Source organism: Sceloporus undulatus, chromosome 1, assembly GCF_019175285.1.
Source record: "Sceloporus undulatus isolate JIND9_A2432 ecotype Alabama chromosome 1, SceUnd_v1.1, whole genome shotgun sequence".
Lineage (NCBI taxonomy): Eukaryota > Metazoa > Chordata > Lepidosauria > Squamata > Phrynosomatidae > Sceloporus > Sceloporus undulatus.
In genome coordinates, this window is record NC_056522.1 from 317343381 (window position 1) to 317364960 (window position 21580).

General features: G+C 41.0%; 1 protein-coding gene across 3 annotated transcripts in view; it reads right to left on the reverse strand.

Moving 5' to 3' along the window:
- Window positions 1-21580, reverse strand: part of MIDEAS (mitotic deacetylase associated SANT domain protein) — a 64550-nt gene that overhangs the window by 32503 nt on the left and 10467 nt on the right. The gene's annotated exons all lie outside the window — the stretch shown is intronic.

Here is a 21580-nt window from a genome sequence, read left to right on the forward strand (position 1 = left end):
ACTTAAATAGCTTAGTTCAGGTTAACATCAGAAGGTACCAGGAACAAGTCTTGCATCAGAAACTTTTAAATACACAACATCCAGAAGAATAATAGGCAGAGATTATGAATATCAGATATTGTGCACAGAGAAACACAATGTAAATGATATAGAGCAAAAAGCCCTCCCTTCAGCCACCATCTTGGGGGGAGAGAGGCAGGCTAGCTCCAACTGCCTGCCTGAAAGAAGAAAAAGTCCTCCTTCCGACCACCATCTTGGGGGGGAGAGAGGCCTGTTATGTTTTATTTTGACTTTGTATTGTACTTCTTGTTGTACACCGCTTTGATCTAATTTGGAAAAGTGGTATATAAATAAACATTATTATTATTATTATCATCATCATCATCATCATCATTATCATTATGTATATTTTTATTTATTTAATTCTCACAGACAAGAATTAATAATTTCAAAAGTTCTCTTCCTGGTGGGCAGGATCAGAACAGCGTTCTACACATGTGCATGATTTTTTCACATTTCAGGACTTATGGGGCAAAATGTATTTTCACAAAAACTTGTTTATACAAAGCAAAATTTTAATAGAATAGTTTGGGGTTTACACAAAAAAGCCAAACAAAGCAGGGTATTTTGCACAAAATGTGCTGGCTTTTGCACAAAATGAACTTTATACAAAAACAAAAACAAAAAAAAACCCCACCAACCACAAAGTAGTGTGTATGGTTGCATGTACACAGAAATATTTTCAAACAAAAGTCCTGAAATATGAAACATCAGGGAAAAGTTTACCATTTTCTTGATAGAGTTTGATGCAACAAAGATAACAAAATATCTCAAAATCCCTTACGTTCCTACAAGCAAATATTAGGTAGTTAACTTTCTAAGTTTGCATAACTGTGGTTACACACCAAAATGCAATTAAGAACCTAATCAAAGTGTATTTACCACCCTGTTCCTCACTCTCTAATAAATCCCAACATGCCTCTACTGGCAATTCTTTTCAGTTCAACAAGGCCCTTTTGAATACAGTATGCTCAAGCAAGGCAAGTCATTAGGAAAGGTTACTTTACCTGTTCTTGAGTTTGCAGATTAATACCTCATAGCTAAAGCAGTTAGCAGTAGATCTTGGGGACACCCAGAACAGAATTAACCAAATCCTTTTAAAATGTGTAATGAGACACAAAATGTGCAGTTCTAGGAGGAAAAAATAGGCAGTTTCGGGGGGGGGGGGGGGTGTAGTACAGAACTAAAGTGAGGCTAAAGTTTTACTTATTTGTCAATGTAAGACTAACTAAAAATGTTAGTGAGGGTGGGTGAAAAGGTAAAGGCTTTGTAATAATTTAACAATTTAATTATGTTGGAGGAATTAACTTTCAAAGCTGAGTGCATTTCTCACATGCTCAAGTAGATATCAAAAAATGAAGCAGCCATTGCTGTCCAAGGATGAAACAGGCTTAATTTAGACAGAGAAATTATGTTGCCAGAGGCTCCCGCAGGGTCAACTGAATAAGAACTGCACCTGAAAACAAGCGTTATCTAAGAAGGTGGAATCTCATCTACAGTACTTACATTTTACACAGGGCCTTTCTTAGTGATTAGAAACTTTATCACTCCACCCCAGGAATTTCCAAGCAGTCAACCATTCCTGCTTAGGAATGTTTAAGAAAATGTGTGGGGCAAAGCTGTGTTAGTATGCAAAGGGATCTTGTAGCCCCTTTGAGACCCAACTGAAAGAAAAATGCTGGTAGCATCAGCTTTCATACACTTGAGCCTACTTCCTCCAATGCATGCTCAAGTCTACAAAAGCTCATGCTACCAGCCAATTCCCACCAGATAAAGGGAGGAAGGTAAAGGAAAGTACATTAATGTTTGGATGCACAGAGACAAGAAAGGTAAATCTGTGCTCCATTAGTTCCCTAAGATAACATGTACAAAAATGGAGAGTGGCATGTGTTAAAAACAATATACTTTTAAAATTATATTTTAAAAAGTATACTTAAATGTGCAAGATACTTGCTGTTGTGTGCCTCCAAGTTGTTATAGTGACTCTAAGGCAAACCTATCATGTCAATATAAAACAGTGGCTGGACAACAATGTTATGAAATTGTTATCACCATTTTAGAAATAAAAAATAACTTTTGTGGCTTGCGGCATTATGAAATTTAGGCACTGTGACAAAATATCTCAAAATCCCTTGGACAAGTCACACTCTGTCAGTGAGCAGCTGAGGGGAAGTGGGCGGGGGGGCGGAGTGGCTCTAGTCTATAAGAACCATCTGACCTTGGCCAGGATACCTGTCCGGAACACAGTCCATTTCGAGTGTATGTACCTTAGCCTGAAGACCAGGGATAGTTTGGGGATTTTGCTAGTCTACCGGCCACCCCGTTGTCTGGCAGACTCCCTGACCGAGCTGACACAGCTGGTCTCTGAGCTGTTGTTGGAGACCCCCAGACTCTTAGTTTTGGGGGACTTTAACATTCCGCTCGAGACCAGTTTAACAGGTGCGGCTCGGGAGTTCATGGAGACCATGGCAAACATGGGCCTATCCCAATTGGTCAAAGGGCCCACACATTGTGCAGGTCATACACTCGATGCGGTCTTCAGTACGGAACAGGAATATCCATGGGCGGAGGTGGTAAGTACCTCCGCATTGTCATGGACGGATCATTTCCTGGTCAAGATGAAACTTAGAGCCAATATCTGCCCCACCGGGGGTGGCGGACCCATTAGAATGGTCCGCCCTCGAAGGCTGATGGAGCCCAATGGATTCCAGACAGCCTTAGAGGGTTTAATGGTTGGGAATGCCGGTGATCCGGTCGATGCTCTGGTCAATACCTGGAACACCGATCTTACCAGGGCTATCGACATGATCGCTCCCAAGCGCCCTTGCCATCCCGCCCCAAATCGGAGGCCCTGGTTCACACCAGAGCTGAGGAAGATGAAGCGGTTTGGACGACGGCTAGAGCGCAGGTGGCGGAAGACTCGACTCTTATCCGACAGAACTCGCCATAGGAACTTCCTTTGTTCCTATCGGGAGGCAATACGTGCAGCGAAGAGAGCCTTCTCCTCTGCACGTATTGCGTCTGCAGAGTCCCGTCCAGCAGAGCTGTTTAAGGTGGTGAGGGAAATGACGCAGGTGACCCCTGCGCCAAATCCCTTACTTAACCCGACGACGGCCTGCTGTGACGCGTTTAACAACTTCTTTGCAGACAAAATCTCTCAGATAAGAGCCGACTTAGATGCCACCATTGAAACAGAGTCGACAGGCGAGGCGTCCAGTGACTCCGCCGATGTAGTCATACTGGATCAGCTCCAATCTGTGAGTACTGATGACGTGGACAAGCTGCTTGGTAAGGTGAGGAAGACAACTTGCCCTCTTGACCCTTGCCCATCATGGCTGGCCGTCCAGGGGGGGGATGCATTGATGAGATTCCTCACGGATATCATCGGTGCATCCTTCAGGGAAGGACATGTTCCATCTTGTTTAAAGGAAGCGGCGGTTAGGCCGCTCCTGAAAAAACCTTCCCTGGACCCCCTGGATATGAAGAATTATAGGCCGGTGTCATTGCTGCCATTTTTGAGCAAGGTGATCGAGAGGGCGGTTGCCCTTCAGCTCCAAGCTGTCTTGGATGAAGCCGATTATCTAGACCCATTTCAAACTGGCTTTAGGACAGGCTTTGGGGTTGAGACTGCCATGGTTGCCTTGACCGACGATCTGCGTCTGAGCATTGACAGGGGGAGTGTGACCCTGTTGGTGCTCTTAGACCTCTCAGCGGCTTTTGATACTATAGATCACGGCATCCTCTTGGACCGCCTGAAGGGGTTAGGTATTGGGGGCACTGCTTTGCAGTGGTTCCGGTCCTTCCTCTCGGGCAGGTCTCAGAGGGTGCTACTCGGGGACTGTAGCTCCAGTAAGAGGTACCTCACTTGTGGGGTTCCTCAGGGGGCTATTTTGTCCCCGATGTTATTTAACATCTATATGAAGCCGCTGGGTGAGATAATACGGAGTTATGGTGCTGGGTGTTATCAGTACGCTGATGACACCCAAATCTATTTCTCCGTATCTCGTTCGTCGGCCTCGAATTCCGATGGCATCTCTTCTCTCAATGAATGTCTTCAGGCGGTAATGGGCTGGATGAGGAAAAACAGATTGAAACTGAATCCAGACAAGACGGAGGTGCTCATGGTAGCGGCCCCGAAACCAAGAATTGGGTTGCAACCTCCAGTCCTGGATGGGGTCACACTCTCCTCCAGCGACTGTGTTCGCAGTCTGGGGGGTGCTCCTTGACTCGTCGCTCCTGATGACAAATCAGGTAAATGCGACGGTCAGGAGTGCCTGTTATCAGCTTCGGCTGATATGCCAGCTGCGCCCTTTTCTGGAAGTAAGAGATCTCGAGACAGTTGTGCACGCGCTGGTAACCTCACGTCTGGACTTCTGTAATGCACTCTACATGGGGCTACCCCTGTGCTTGACTCGGAAATTACAGCTGGTTCAAAACATGGCAGCCAGGCTTGTCTCAGGAACATCTAGGAGGGACCACATTACTCCGGTTTTGAGGTCCCTCCACTGGCTGCCTATCAGCTTCCGGGCCCAGTACAAGGTGTTGGTTATCACCTTTAAAGCCCTAAATGGCTTGGGTCCAAGCTATCTCAGGGACCGCCTCCTCCCGTACAATCCTCCCCGCGCTCTCCGGTCCTCTGGGAAGAACTTACTGCAGCCTTTAAAATCTAGGCTTGCGGCGACCTCCCAGAGGGCGTTCTCTGCTGTTGCCCCCAAACTCTGGAACGACCTGCCAGATGAGATCCGTCAGATAACATCATTAGACAGCTTTAAAAAAGCGGTCAAGATGGATCTCTTCCGGCAGGCCTTTCCAGACTAACCATCCCAGCCCAGGTTCCCTGATTCCCTCATTCCTCCCGTGGCTCCATCTCAGTGATGGTCGAGGATCAACAGAGGGATATCAGGGTTTTAATTGCTGTTTTTATGCTTGATGTTGTGTTTTTAATATGTTATACTATTTAATACTGTCTTAAGGGGGGGGAGGGATAAAGTGTTTTTAATTGTCATATTTTATATTTTACTGTTGTTAACCGCCCGGATGGTTTGCCAGAGGGCGGTATACAAATAAATATTATTATTATTATTATTATTATTATTATTATTATTATTATATAAAAATTCAAAATAAAAGATGTAGAGATTATGTGTGATGCATTCAAAACAAGAGGATGATATAGGCCCCATACAGACAGTCCAAAATATAGCTGCTTCGGGTCACTTTGGAGGTATGCTGTTTAAATGATGCATGCGTACTAAGAGTCCGGAAGCCATGCCAAAGCCCCGCTCCAAACCTTAAGAAACAGTCCTGAGGACTGGAGCGTGGCATTGGGACAGCTTCTGGACTCTTAGTATGCATGCATCATTTAAACAGCATATCTCCAAAGTGACCCAAAGCAGCTATATTTTGTCCTGTCTGTATGGGGCCATTGCTACTACTGAAAATGGAAAAGATCTCTTAAAACAAGGATATTAAATGTTATTGTTACAGTTAAATCAGCACATAGTTGGCTGGCACAGATAGGTAAGACTGAGACATAGCAAGAGTTTAAAAGGTGTATGAAGACTTTTGGTAATAATTTTTGATGACAGGCAGGTCATATTTCCATAGTATAATGGGATAAGCTATTTCCTGCCATATGAATTGTTTCCATTCCCATACTAACCACTGACACTCAGCTAAATGCTTCACATGCACATTAAAGTTAATTAAATTGACTGCCAATTCTAGTTACCAACATCTGTTGTCACCAATCTGAATTTGGCATCTTTTCAACATATTCAGGGCCCCATGAGAAACCCGTACCACCCAACTGTCTCTTTTCCCAACTGCAAATTATTATTTTTTTGCAGCAATGATGCAGTGTGTAGAAAATTTTGCTATACAAAGACAAACAAACAAACAATGAAAGAACAAACCAGTTGTACAGAGAGAGAATCAGGGATCTTTGAAAAGCTTAGTTCACAAGAACCTGTTGAACCGTTTTAAAAAATAAGGATGATTCAGTTCTACCTCACAATGGGACCTTGTAGCCCCTTTGCGACTAACAGAGAGAAAGAAAGAAGTTGGGTAATGTATGCTTCCATAGGCTTGAGTCTACTTCCTCAAATGCTGAGGGGATTTTGGTCATGTTTGCATTTTGAAGGGTATTTTTCTAGTGAAAAAAATAAAGAGAAATGTGCTACCAATACAGCACACTTAAAACTATGAATAATTATAACATATTATTCGTACTACTGTTGCTGCTACTTTTTAAAATTAATGTTCCAAGTTGTGGCAAGAACCATTCACAAAGACTTCCTTGTTTGGTTGCTTGGAGTAAAAACTCTTACTTGTCCAAGATGACCAGGTATGGCACACAAGAGATTCGAGGCCTAAATGCCCGGATGGCACCACATTTCATCTGATAATGGAAGCTAAGGAGGCTCCCAGCCTTTGTTAATACTTGGATGGCGACCACCAAGGAATAGCAGGTGCTGTAGGCTGTATTTCAGAGGAAGGCAAAGGCAGACAAAGCACCTCTTGAGTATTCTTTGACTATGCCCTTTCCCACAACATCTAAAATGGAATTATGCATTTTTGCCTCAATTACTGTTAAGAGGATATTCCCAGCCTCTGCAGCCTCTGCCTTCTAAGCCAACTGTATTTCCTTGCACGTGGATCAGGTGCTTCCCATTTCACCCACTTATTTACCCATCCATTTATGCTCACTGTTCCCTCTCTCCTCCTCTCTCTCCATTCTGGCTGCTTGCAGTGGAATCCTGCAGTCCAGCATTACAGAGCCAGGGCGTTCCTTCACCGCATATGAAATGCTCTCAGCTCATTTTTCCACTCTTCGCTCAACAGCACAAAAATATCTCCAGGAAAGACACAAGAGACCCCAAGGGGTGGAAAAATTCTGCTTTAAAAATGCAACTGATATACCATCTACTTATGTTTATGAAACCCTGCCAGGAAAGATCAGTACCAAGGAAGAAACTTTCATCCTTGACAGAGTCTAAGAAAGTCCCTAACTTGTGAAAGCATAATAGGCTTACAGAAACCTTTTACAGCAACGTTACAGACAGCATTTCCTGAAGTATTGTGCACAAAGTAAAATACTGGCAATAGTTTAACAATGCTGCTCCCTGCTTACAAAATACAGCAAAGGGTCTGAAAACTCACGAGGAATGGCAAACAACCCCCCCCCCATACAATAGGAATGGGGGGAGCATAAACTGTCATCAGACAATTCATTCCCTTCTTTTTTTGCTTCCTCAAGAATATAGACTTCTGACCTTGCATTGTACTAATTCTCTCACTTGGGAGATTTATACTGAAAACATTTGCTCCTTGTATTCACCTGATTTCCTGACCCCAACATAGTAAAAGATACTACCTCTCTTCCCTACCCCAGAAGGCCTTTTTAAAATGATGGCATTAATGCTGTTTCTAAGAGTTTAATCTTTGGTAAAAAAAAAAAGTTTGTGTAACAGATAATCTTTGCAACAGTTTACTAAACACCTTCTGGAAGTACAATTTCCATTTTCATGTCTTCACCTTCTGCCACCAATTCATTTAGTGAAACATACTTCCTAACATTTGGGTGTCTCCTGGCATGATCACTGCTGATAATGTACTTACATTTGTACCTTCCATAAAGACCTTTGCACCAAAGTCACCTTGCAGTTTAAAAAGTAAGAAACATTTAGTCAGCTAGGTACACCGTATATTGCTGAAATCACCTCTTTTCTAGGTTCTGTACATAGCATATGAAAAGATCCTGTTTGCCATGTGGGTGGATAAAGTAAGAGTTAATGGTTTATTTCTGTACATTTACAGGTGTACAGCCGTACTCTTGTTGAAACTAGAAAAACAGCTTAGATGAAATAACTAAACCAAGATTAAGGAAACTGGTTGGGGAAAATGCATTTCATGGGTAGTAGGGAAATCTTATATTCTCCTTCCTTTCAATTACATAGAATTATAGCATTTGCTTTGTTGATAAAAGTTACAAGCTCAACACACAATGGCCTGGTTTGCATGTCACAATAAACCAGAAATTTATAAAATCCTGATTATGTTCAAACAAGTAACTTTAGCTTGTTGCTCTCTTAACAAACCAAAATCCTAAATTATGGTTTGTTTTTGACTCATGTTCTCTGGCCTGCTAGAAGATCAACAAACTCAAGTACAGTACCTGGTTTGGGATGTCAAACTAAATAAAACCAAATCAGAGAGCCATTGGCTCTTTTACCTGAGTGCTATATACAGTATTGAATTCACACACTAGTTTGTTTGTTTTTTAAAAAAATCTGGTTACCATGATTGACAGCTGGAACTTTATTTTTTATTAAATTAAGTTTATTACTTTTGCACCTTAAAGTTTCTTTATATATTTGCAATTCCAAATGCCAAAAGATATTCTAGGACAATCCTCACCTCTCAGACTAATGCACCCCAAAGGATTGCTGTAAGACTATGAGTGGAGCCAGCTTGCTATTTTAATTCCTTAGAAGAAAGATTTGGTAAAAATGAATGGAACTGAAAAATGAGCTGAGAGGCAGGAAGGTCTTAATTTGTTTCCCATCAGCTATGCACTGTATGAAATTTGGCCATACACAGTTGCACCTCAGTCTTAATCTCTCATGTGGGGAAAGTACTGTCTAGTGTCACTGTGCTGCTGTAAGGATTTACAGAGATAATGCTGTATATGTTAAATGTTTTGAACATTCAAGAAAAATGAATACATAAGTGTGTACTTAGAAGCAATTCTTGCTAGGTTCAATGGGTTTTATTCACCACAAGCAATGTGATCCTTTGAACACCAGCTAATCTTAGCTAATGGGACATTTGGAGCAAAACAGAAAGAAAGCCAGCGTTCTTTTTTTTAAAATAGCAATCCTGGATACTAGTTTCCAGCACCCCTGAATGAGCATCTTTCACGTAACCTTCCTTGTATTTTTCAGATAATCTGGATGGGTGTGGCTTTATGTCCTCCTCTTTTCTGAAGTATGATAACATGTGGAATCTTTTCAGTAATGCCACCCACATTATGGAACAGCCTTCCCAAAGTAGTCCACCAGGAACCTTCAGCTTCCCGTCTTTAGCTTAGATCTCTGCAGAAAGAGTTTACGTTCTTTGCTGGCTTGCGATTCTTTACCTAACTGAACTTTACAGGTATTATTTGGACTGCAATATCTATATACCAATTTGGGTAATTTGTTGAACAAGTGGTATGTAAATAACATAAAGAAAGGATTAAGTCATCCTACATATTAGCAACTATGCAGAAGGTTCACATCAATATCCCTTTCATTTGATCATTTCATTTCACCACTATCTCTTTCATTTTAACTGCTCTCTATGTAGACAAGACTCCTTTAAAGGTAAAAGTAGTCCCTTGACATGAATGCCTAGCTGTAAACAACTTTGCATTGTCCGAAGACAGGTCCAGTGGTCATGTGGCTAGAATGACTGCACCGAACACTGTTACCTTCCCACCAAAGTGGTACCTATCTATCTACTTGTATTTGCATGCTTTTAAATTGCTAGGTTGGCAGAAGCTGGGACTACTGACAGGACCTCACTCCATCATGCAGCACTTGGGCCTCGAACTGCCAACAATTCGATCTTCCGATCGTCAAAATTGGCATCTTAACCACTAAGCCACCACATCCCTTAGAGACCTTTAAAAGATTGTTTTGAAAATGAATGAGTGCTTCTCTGTCTCACACACAAATATTATTTTCTATTTAGCATGCATCTTCTACTTCAGAAGCCAAGTTCATGACCTTACATCTAGTAACACTACACTCCATTTGCCCATCCATCTGCTGAGAAGCTCCTGTAGCTCTCTGCCTTCTCTTCAGTTTTATCTGTCGTTCCATTTATGTCTCAAATCACAAGCCAGCACCTGGCTACAGAGACCCTTACAGCGCAATATGATGTGCATTCATGGAGATGTAAGCTTCACGAGAGCCAAAAAAGCTTACTCCCAATGCAGTCAAATCTTGTGCAGGTTTACTAAGAAAGCAGTAGTAATTTTAACAGAATCCAAAACAGTAGGATTAGCATGTTAGGCAAGTTACTGTTTATTACAAATTACCATAACATTTCCTTAATATTCCTTAAAAGAACTGAAGGCATTGTACATGACCCTCTTCTTCACTTTTATTCTTACAACAATAATGAGAGATACTGGAGGGTCTAAAATCACTTCATAAGCTTTGTGGCTCAGTAGATGCTAGGAACCCATTCCTAAGTCCTTGCCCAACACACTAATCACTACACTACACTGTAGTTTTTTGTGGGTTTTTCTCTGTTTCTCAAGCACCATCAATCAAGCATGGAAATAGCCACCCAGATGGCCATCTGGGGCAAGTAAGAACCACCCTATTACATTCAGACAATGAAGCACTGGTGAGTCAGAAGAAAATGAACTCTTTCTGTCCCCCTGTTGCCAACCCACCACAACCCACCTCAAATGGCTTACACAGGAATGTGTTTTATGACAGGCTATCAAGGACTGGAAGTAAAAGGAAGGACGGGAGGACATGTAACATAATCACTTTTTAAAGTTATCTATAAGATGATGGTAACATTTACTAGCAACTATCACTTTCACATCTGATTTATTTTCTTTTTTCTTTTTTTTAAAATCAGTACCAGGTCATTATTACTTTAACCTGACTAATGCGTTCCAGCAGCCATTCCAAGAAACGAGACTAGGATTCATCCCATTAAACCAAGACATTTTACACTAATACCTATGTGTCCAAATAGACATCCAGCAGAGAGAAATGGACATATATAATTTTTGATGAAGCTAAACACCATTCTAAATCAAGCTTTTCAGTTTCTAGTTTGTTAGCTAAAGCAAGGATTTACACAGCTATGGTAAAGAGTCATCACAAATACACACACACACACACGTACATATGAGTGGCACCTGTGGTGTTGTCGGCTTTGGCTTTTGGCGACCTATGAGCAGAAGACTGTGGCAAGCAATGCAACCAACACCACACAGTCATATATTGTTTGGGAATCATTGACACGTCCAACTTAAATCTTCTTGAAGCACTGGCTTTGTTTGAATGCAGCTCTAGCCGATACTCTGGTATCCCTCCTCTCATTTGGTCAAAGAGGAATTTGAACCTTTTTGCTTTGCCATGGTAACCCAAATCAACAAAACATGATTAAGAACATAAGAAGAGCTGTGCTAGGTCAAACCAAAGGCTTACCTAGCCCAGTATTGTGTCCATACACATGTCAGCCAGTTGCCTATAGGGAATCCAAAAGCATTATATGAACATAGTAGCAGCCTCCTGCTCAGACCAGAAATTGATATTCAGAGGCAGACTGTCCCATATACTGGAAACAAAATACAGTCATCATAAAATCACTGATAGCCTCATCCTCCTTTAAAGGCATCTACATCTTGTGGAACTGAATTCTAGTTTAACTGTGTGCTGTTGAAGTTATTTCCTTCACTCTTGATTCTTACTGTTCACTAGCTCACTCTAGTTTCTAGAAATATTGAAGGACATAAACATCTCTTTATCTGGTTTCATCACACCATGCATCTTATTAAACACCCCTGCCATATTCCTCTTTTCCCTACTCACTATTTTTTCCTAAACGAGAAAGCCAGAAATATGGTCATTGTAAACCTAATGTTAGTCATGGTATACAAAAGGACCAATATCCTGATTAAAGATAAGCTAGCTTCATGGACTGGAGGTCCAAATATCAGAATGTTCAGTTTCCAGTCCTCATCTGAACAAAGCTGAGGTTTATCTCAAAAGCATATCCGTACCTAAAGGCTAATGATTCCTTATACCAGTGGTTCTCAAATTTTGGTTCTCCAGTTCTGGACTTCAACTCCCAGAAGCCCTACTCAGCTTGGTCAACTGTCAGAAATCCTGAGAACTGAAGTCCAAAACATCTGGAGGACCAAAGTTTGGGAACTACCTCTTTATACTATAGATTTGGAAAAAAAGACATTACCCTCATACGTTACACCGTGTAGAAATTATTACAAAAGTTCAGTTTTTGGCTTGTCTTTAATCAGGCTGTATCTTATCGATCTGAGCAACCAGACTTTCACAGATTTTGAAGAAGAGGGAATGATCCCTAATAATGTGTGCATGTGTTACTTCAAGTTGCCTATCTACTTATGGCAACCACATGAATTTCATAGGGTTTTCTTAGGCAAGGAATACTCAACCGTGATTTTGCCAGTTCCATCCTTTTAATATAGCCTACAGCACCTGGAATTTGTTGATAGTCTCCCATCCAAGTACTAATCTGGGTTGACCTTGCTTAACTACCAAGATCAGACCACATCTAGTACCTTTAGGGTGTTTTAGGTAGATTCTGATTATTTTTACTTGAAAAATAGGGGCCATAGGATTATTCTTTTCAAAAATAAATATTTTAAATAAATAAACCAAATATTTAAAAAACAATTCTACTAAGTGGAATTATCAGCCATAATAATAACTGATAATTTCCATTAGTACTGAAAAAACATAGTTATTTTGAAAAGGATAATGTTATAGTATCACTTTTTCAAATAAAAGCAATGCGAATCTGAAGAACTGAAAAAGAAGAAGAGAAAAAAGAACCAAAATAGCACATTCCTCAAGTTTCCATTTGATTATGGATTAATTCCTAACAGTAGCTCCATGTTATGGGCGCCTACATGAATAAGCTAAACAAGAGGAAAGCTAACCAAGCCAGTTAATAAATGCCTGCCCTTCCTGTAGATTTTATCAGCTACAATATTACGGTCCCAAAATATTATCTTTATGGCTACCTTCTTATTTGTGGTACGATTAAAATTTGGTATGTGGCCTTAACAAAATAGCCTTGAGAAAGCTCACAAGTCAATGGTTGGTTGTTCTTGTCTTGTGTAGTAGGTTGGTCCAAATCATGAGACTGCCATCTATTGTGACAGATGCCTTTGAGAGCTATGGAATTAAGGATAAGCATGCACATGTATGAGTGCATTAACTAAAACTTGGCAGAACGTGTCTACAAGCTGGCTTCCAACCACATGGTCACATCAGTCCAATTAATGAAATTCCACCAATTCAAGCCTTCTGAATAGGAAGCATGATTAAAATTCCTGCAGGCTGTCAGCTGCAACCCACACTTTCCCTCCCACTCACAACCTACTACTCCCTGAAGTGGGAAATTACATCGACTAAGCACTCCTACGCATGCAAACGGGGGAGGGGAACAGTCTTCTATAGACGATTGCCTCTCATAGAATTAATGGAAGTGCATCTAGTCCAATTTGCTGCCTTAAAAGACTATCTAGCTAAAGCATTTCCAAAAGATGCCAATCCATCCTCTGTTTAAAGACTTCCAATGACAGAGAGTCCATGTCATTCCAAGGCAGCCTAATTCACTATTGAAGAGCTCTCAGGCTGCATCTACACGGATGAAATAATCCAATTTGACACCACTTTAACTGCCATGGATCAGTGCTATGTGATTCCGGGAATTGAAGTTTGTTGTGGCACCAGAGCTCTGACAGTGAAAGCTACTTGTCCCACAAACCTACAGTTCCCAGAATTGTATAGCATTGAGCCACGTGTCACATTGGATCATTTCTGCAGTGTGTATGCAGCCTTACTGTCACAAATGTCTTTCCAGTGTTTAGGTGGAATTTCCCCCCCTGCAATTTGAATCCACTGGTTCATGTCCTGATTCCTGGAGCAGTTGATAACAAGTTTGCTCCATCTTCTACATATTAACAAGTCTTTAATTGCCATCAAGTCTACTTCAGTTTATGGCAATCCTATGAATGAGACCGCTACTCTGGTACTACAACAAACTATAGTTCCCAGAATTCCATAACATTGAGCCATGAAAGTTAAAGTGGTGTCAAACTAGATCATTCCTGCCATACGGATACAGCCTGACTCATTATCATCATCAGCCCTATTAGGTCTTGCAGACTCAGGACCATGGCCTTCTTTATTAAGTCTATCCATCTGTAATGTGGTCTTCCTCTTTTCCTACTGCCTTCTAACCTGCCAAGCATTTTTGCCTTTTCAAGGAAATCAAGTCTTCTCATGATATGCCCATCTTAGCTTCTAGGGAGAGTTCAAGCTTGACTTGCTGCAGGATTCACTGATATGACATTTTAGCAGTCCACAGTATCTGCAGAATTCTTCTCAAGTACCACATTTTAAATAGGTTTATTTTCTTCCTATCAGCTTTCTCCAGGTTTTAGTTAACACACTTATACATGTGCATGCTTTCGCAACCATACACAGAAATCAGAAATGTGATGGCATGGATGATCCTAACTTTAGTATACATCTTTACACTTCAAGATCCTGTCTAGTTCCTTCATAGCTGCCTTTCTAAGTTATCTTCTTCTGAGTCCCAGTTCTGGGAAAAGAGCGGGATAAAAATAAATGAGTGGGATACAAATAAATATGATAATAATAATAATAATAATAATCTTCCAGTTTCTTGACTTGCAGTCTCCATTCTGATAAATGACTCAGCCACGGTATAGAATTATTGAAGCATTTTAATGTTTTTCTCATCTACTTTAAAGTGATGTAAACAAAGGTAAGTATTTTCTTCATGTTCAGCTGTAAGCCTGCCTTTGCACTTTCTTCCTTAACATTTTAAATAATCGTTCCATGTCTTTGTTGGTTTCTGTATGGTGCCATGGGCATTTCTTGAATTGTTGATGTTCCTTTCTCACATTTTCATGCCTTCTTCCGCTGACTCTAATCATGCTTTACATATGATGCTTTCAGCATATAGGTTAAACACATAGGTAATTAAATGATGCCTTGTTTGAACCTCGCCAATAGGAAACCATTTTGTTTCTCCATATTCTGTCCTGGCAGTAGCCTATTGTCCTGAGTATAACTTACGCATCAGGGCAACCAAATGTAGCACACCCATTTCTTTAAAAGCAATCCATATTTTTTCATGAACTACACAATAAAAGGTTTTCCTATAATCTATAAAGCACAGGCTGATTTTCTTCTGAAATTCTTTGGTACGCTCTATTAGACAATGTATGTTTGCAATGTGATCCCTAGTTCCAAGTCCTTTCCTGAACCCAGCTGGGACATCTGACATTTCTCACTCCATGTGTGGTAAAAGTCTTTGTTGTAGACTTTGCTTGCATGGGAAATTAATTACATTTTCATTGCCTGAGTAAACGATTGTCTAATTATCTGACTCAAAGATGTAATTTCTGTCCACTTCAGTTCACTCACCCCAAGTATTACAATGTTCCTTTCTTGTTCTACTACATCTATCCCTATTCATTCTTTTCACATTCCATGCTCCCATGTATTGTGCAGCTTCAAACTTTCCTTTAACCTCTGAGCATGTCAACAGCTGAACATCCTTTCAGCTTGAGTCTAGCTACATCTTTACCATGGCCTATGAGGAGTGTCTTAGAGAGCTGGGTACCATATATACTCGACTATAAGTCGAGAAATTTATGCCCCAAAATGAGCTCCAAAATCCTGGGTAGACTTATACATGGGGCAATACAGTAATACAGTGGAGATCTGAGGGAACCCCTCCACAGATACGCAAAAAAGTGGGACTTCAAGCCTTGTTCTTCCTAATGGCTGCGTGAGGGCTCAAATGGACTCACAATTTAAAAGACTGATGCAAATCAAATATGAGGTCTTGAAGGAATTGGGAGGGGAGGATAAGGGGAAAAAAAAGTAAACTCGACTCACAATGGGCAAGTGGAGTGCCCCCACAAAGTCCTCCTTCGTTCCTGGGCTTCATGTGCGAGCCCCAGGCCCATTGCTCCTGCGCCCCCAAAGGTCCTCCAGAATATGCTGCCACTGCCGCTTGCAGAGGCCTCCCCTGGCCTCTCTTTCCATGAGGCCAGTAGGGGGCATGGGCCTCTTTCCAGGCCGGGCTACAATCTCAGTCCAGCACCAGCGAGCGCGCAGTTCAGCATCATAGTCTCTCCTCCTCTTCCACTTCCAAGAAGCCAGGGGCTTTGCCAGGTGGGCAAGCCTCGTCTCTGACGAATCCTCCTCCATCACTTTCAATAGAAAGGCCCCAGGCCGCTTGAAAGTGAACAACACAGCGGAGGAGGAGGAGGAGGAGGATGGGGAAAGAGACAAGGACGCCCACCCACCACAATCTCCTCTTCCGCTTGCCTGTTGTGAGTCTAATCTACTTGTTTTTGCTTATCCTTCCCTCCCAATTCCTTCAGCCCTCATATTTGATTTGCATCAGTCTTTTAAATTGTGAGTCTATTTGAGCCCATTGCACTCAATGGTGGTGCAGCAGCTATATTTTACCCTCGATGTATCCATGGGTCATATCAAAATCCCCAATTTTGGCCCCAAAATATACCATGACATCGACTTGTACTTGAGTATATACAGTATGTTTACCTAGAGAAGAGAAGGTTAAGAGATGATACGATAGCTTATTTGAAGGGATGTCATATTGAGGATGGAGCCAGCTTGTTTTCTGCTGCTCCAGAGAACAAGACCCAGAACAATGGATGCAAGCTACAATAAAAGAAATTCCATCTAAAATTCAGGAGGAATTTCCTGACAATAAGAATTGTTGGACAGTGGAACACACTACCCCAGAGGGTGGTGGAGTCTCCTTCTTTGGAGACTTTTTAAACAGAGCCTGGATGGCCATCTGTCAGGGGTGCATTGATTGTGTCTTCTTGTATGGCAGGGGATTGGACTGGATGGCACTTGAGGTCTCTTCCAGCTCTATGATTCTATGATTAGGCACAATTTACTGGAAGCACACTATGTGAATATATCCCAACCCTTTTTGGGACAGAAAAAATGCTAACTCTTAGGGAGAGATTAACACATTTTTATTTGTCTTTGTATTTTACAGGTAAATTACCTCTGTTGGTTTTCTACTTTTATGATCTTTTTATGCCTCTGACTTTGTAATTTTTATGAAGGATGTTCATTTTATTGTATGTGCATTTCCTTTGAATAATTTTAGTGTTTGGAATTGGATTGGAATTTGTGAATAGTTCAGCAGTTTCTCTTTCTAGTCATCCTTTGTAATTTCCTTATTCAAGGCCCACAACTTGCACATCCCTTATTGTGTATCCAGGATGGCTGCAACCGTTCTGTAACTGAAACGTTCTGTAACTGGCTTTTGATTCAGACATTTCTAATGTCTGGTTTATATCAATTATAGAGACTGTCCTGCTAATCCAGTATAGAGGGACATTCCTAGCACAGAATACCATATACTATATCGGCAGAAGAGCAAGTAAATGTACCTCTGATGCTGTGATTTATGTTTTTGGCCCCTGTAATATTGCTCTCATGGCATCTGGATTTGTCCCTGTATTATCATCTACATTATGCTTACAGGTTGTCATTCACATTTCTTTTCTCTCTCACACACACATGCACACAAAAACAGACAACATATTTTCCAATTTGGAAATCAAAACAGAAATCGTAGCTAAAGGGACTGTCCCCAGATCAAGATGCAGTAAGAAGATTATTCATTCTTTCTTGAGAAGATGATATAAGAAATGTTTAATCTAATTTACTTGCTTCTAGCCAGGAGATTGATGCAAAGCAGAATAGAGAGTGAGTCCTGGCACCACAAAGATTGGGAGGGAAAGGAGGAAGCTAAATAAGTAACTACAGTACACAGACAGCTTGGAAAGTCTTTGCAAGCTGCAGCAATAAAGCAATTAAGTCTTGCAAAACGGCAGCAAGCAGCAGCTTTACTAGCTTAGCTGGATTTTTGCACACAGCCTTTTGCTCAAAGTCCACCAAAACTGGAGACCATGCACCCCCATCTCCCACCTGGAGATGATCAACAAAAGCTGGACACACAGTGCCAGATCCTTAGATCTGGCAACCCTATCTTCAACATACTCTGGCAAATGATATGTTAGAAGAGCATTAGTGTGGCATTGGGTCAAATAGAAACAAATGTGATTCTGAGTATGACTTTCAACCAAAGAGCTTTGAGAAAGGCTCTTAAAGTGGAATGCAGTTGCAACCTGTCCCATTCCCACCTATTTTCTTGTAATAACTGCTTTTAAAAGTTCTGCAATCATCTATGTATTTTTTTTAAAGCTTGGTTCCTTTGTTAGTTTTTGTCAAAAGTACTAATTAAACATATTGGGCAATGGTCTGCTTCTATCATTCACAGTAGGATAGACCCAAAGATTGCAACTGGGAACTAATACTGTAATTAAAAACAACAGCAGTGCAGATTTCCTGCCACAGCAGGAAGAAAAGGAGGCTTAAAGAAAGACAGAACTATTAGCAGTTAATCCTTAATACAAAAAAAGGTAACTTTTTGTAGTATACAAAATGTATTTGAGAATGTTAAAAAATAAAAGTGAAAACTACACTGGTAACAGTCAGCTGAACAACCCAAAGGACCTTTGGTGACATCACATGAAGAGGAAGGAAGGGAGGGGAACGTGAGCATTTTCAAGCCAGTTGCTGCAAAAGAAGTTTCACTGTAACATGTACATAATTCAGAAAGCAGCAAACAATGGGAAAGGGAAAACCGAAAAAGGGAAATTGGAGGCACCCAAGACAGGGGAGGAGAGGCCTCTGCAGAATGGGACTTTCTCCACAAAATAGGGAAGTAGCGTAGCACATTCCATTGCAGCAAAAAGCATAATTGTTTTGTCTACATCCTTGATGTTTTAGAAATCATCCTGACAAATGAGACAGGCTAACATGAGCCACAATTATTACTTATTGTTATGAGAAGCACTGTAATTAGGGTGGCCTGGTGTGTGAATAAAGAGGAGCAGAAGACAGTAATCTATACAATTCTGACACAAATGTACACTTTCTTCCCTTCTGGAAACAAGTTAGTTGCCAACGATTAACAGTGCTGTTAACTAAGCTATTTTAGTCTCTTCCCTTTGGAGCTGCCAAGAAGGTAGTTGCTAGCAACAGAAAGTTCTGTTTACGCCAGCCGTGCAGGAATTGCAGCCGGGCCCCGGACTTGGAATAACACAGGCCTGGCCAGACGTTCTCCTTATACTTGTATTCCCAGAACCACCACAATACTGCAAAAGCAAAATTAACCGGCACAAACAAGCTAAACCATGGAAGCTAAAGACAACTCCCTGATTTAAAATCCAGTTGTTTTTGTATGGAGAACACTGGCCTTGCAGCAACACAGCAGACTATTTGCATGGCAAAGGTCATCATTGCTCTCACGTGGACTTTCCACTCTAGTGGCAAAGCAATATCTAGGCCAAGTGTGAGGAAAAAAAGGCAGACTTGTGTTTTGTGCATGCCATGACAGATTAAAATTTGAAGGCTAAGCAGATTCACTATTCTTGCAAGGCATTCTTCTCACTGTTCACTGCCAACAAGGGAAACAAAGTGCACACAGAGATAAGAATTTTGTGTCTTGGTTAGGGCGATAACATGATGGTAGAGCATTAGCTTTGCATGCTGAAGGTCCTGGGTATAGCTCATGGCATCTCCAGATAAGATTGGGGGGGGGGGGGGGAATCAAACTCTACCAGGCTGAGTTGCTGCTCATCAGTGCAGATACAATGAGTTAGACAGACAACAGAAACCATACCCTATGGTTTGGAAACCATGGGCTTTGAGGGACAGCGTAGGGAGCTGAATTTGTTTAGCCTGGGGAAGAGAAAGTTAGGAGGTGACATGATAGCCACATATGAATATTTACAGGGATGGTATATTGAAGATGGAGTAAGATTGTTTTCTGCTGCTTCAGAGAAGGGCAAGAAGCAATGGATTCGAACCACAGGAAAAGATATACTGGCCAAAATTAGGAAGAACTTCCTGATGGTAACAGCTATTAAACATTGGAACATGCTCCTTCTGAATGTGGTGGATTCTGGAGTTTTTTTTAAACAAAGACTGGATGGCCATCTGTCAGGAGTGCTTTGATTGCTTATTTCTGCATGGTAGGGGGTTGGATGGCACATTGCCCTGAACTTTTAAGCAGGATTCTGGGGTGATGGACAACACGTGGTACAAACACAGAAATTAAAAACAGACACCCTGCCCCCCCTCCACAACATACATGTTCACCAGTCATTTGAACAAGAATGTTTTAATGTGGCACCAAATAAAATACAGTGCAGGAGTGAAATGAGCCTCTTCAAGCAGGCCATTCCCCAAAGAAAGGGCCACTGCTGAAAATGTACTACTGCTCTCTTGCTGAATAATACATCTCTGATAAAGACAGGCTCCCAGCAAGAGACTCAATAGACCTTAAAACAGGAATGGATAACGTGTGGTTCTCTAGATATTGTTTGAGGTGGCAGCTAAAAGCTCCCACGTCACTAGAATGGTTAATCTGCTCTTGGATTACATCTGGAATGTTTTTCTCTTTAATTTTTTTAAATTAAAATTCTACAAACACTAAAAATGGAATAAAACACAGAGACACACAAGATAAAATACATTTAAACAAGATACAAAGATAGACTTAAAAGAAACAGAAAACTACAACATATACTACTAAAATATCTTAAAAATTGACTTCCTATCTTTTCTGTAGTTATGTGGTATTTCCTAAACTTCTCTCTCTCTCTCTCTCTGTAAAGTAGATATTACACTTTATCTATAAATTTAATTTATACTGATTTTCAAAGGCAATGGTCATCTTATCACTTTCATTCTTTCTGAAAAATTCAAACAGGAGTTCCCAAGCTTTCAAAAAAGTTAACAATGACTTTTATCTAATCAATTTTAACAACCAGTCTTCTTTAGAAGACAATACATTGCTTTTCCACTTCTGAGCATATAATAATCTTGCTGCTGTGGTCATGTATTGAAGTATATTCTTCCACAGACCGTAGACTGTAAAAAGGTCTAGTTGATCATCCATTAGTCCCAGAAGAAAAAAAAATTAGATTTTAATTGTATATTAGTCTTTTAAATCCTCTGTATCAAGGTATATATATTTTTGTGAGTCCACTACATACGATAAAATGTCTCTTCTTGTTGTTCACATTTCCAAGCTTTATTTCTGAACTTTCAAGGAGTCATCCAGGGTGCAGAGCCTCATCTCTTAAAAGGTTCACCAACTAGGGTGACTCCTTTAAACTGCTGCAAAAAGCCTGACTTCAAAGACACCAGTTGCTCCTAGCTGTACAGTATGACACCCGTATCTGTGAAGGATACATTCCCAGACTAACCACAATTAGCAAAGATTGCAGATAATGGCAAACACTGTATTTCTGGTGAAAATTGGCCACAGAATCATGCTGAAAGACCTCGACATGCCTAGAGAGGTGGTCTCGCTAGGCACCTGGAGGTCCTCCAGTGCAACTCTATGGCCAAATTCCACTGGAGGCCGACCTCAGAGTCACATTGGTGGACCTCCAGATGCCTAGAGAGACACCCCCCCCCCCCGATGTGGGTAAGTGAAACCACATTTACCAGACCCATGTATATAGTGGTCCAGTTGTACTAAAATTTCCATCAGCCCTAATAAAAAAAAAAAGCAATGATGAGGGATGCTGGGAGTTGCAGTCATAGAATCATAGAGTTGGAAGAGACCACAAGGG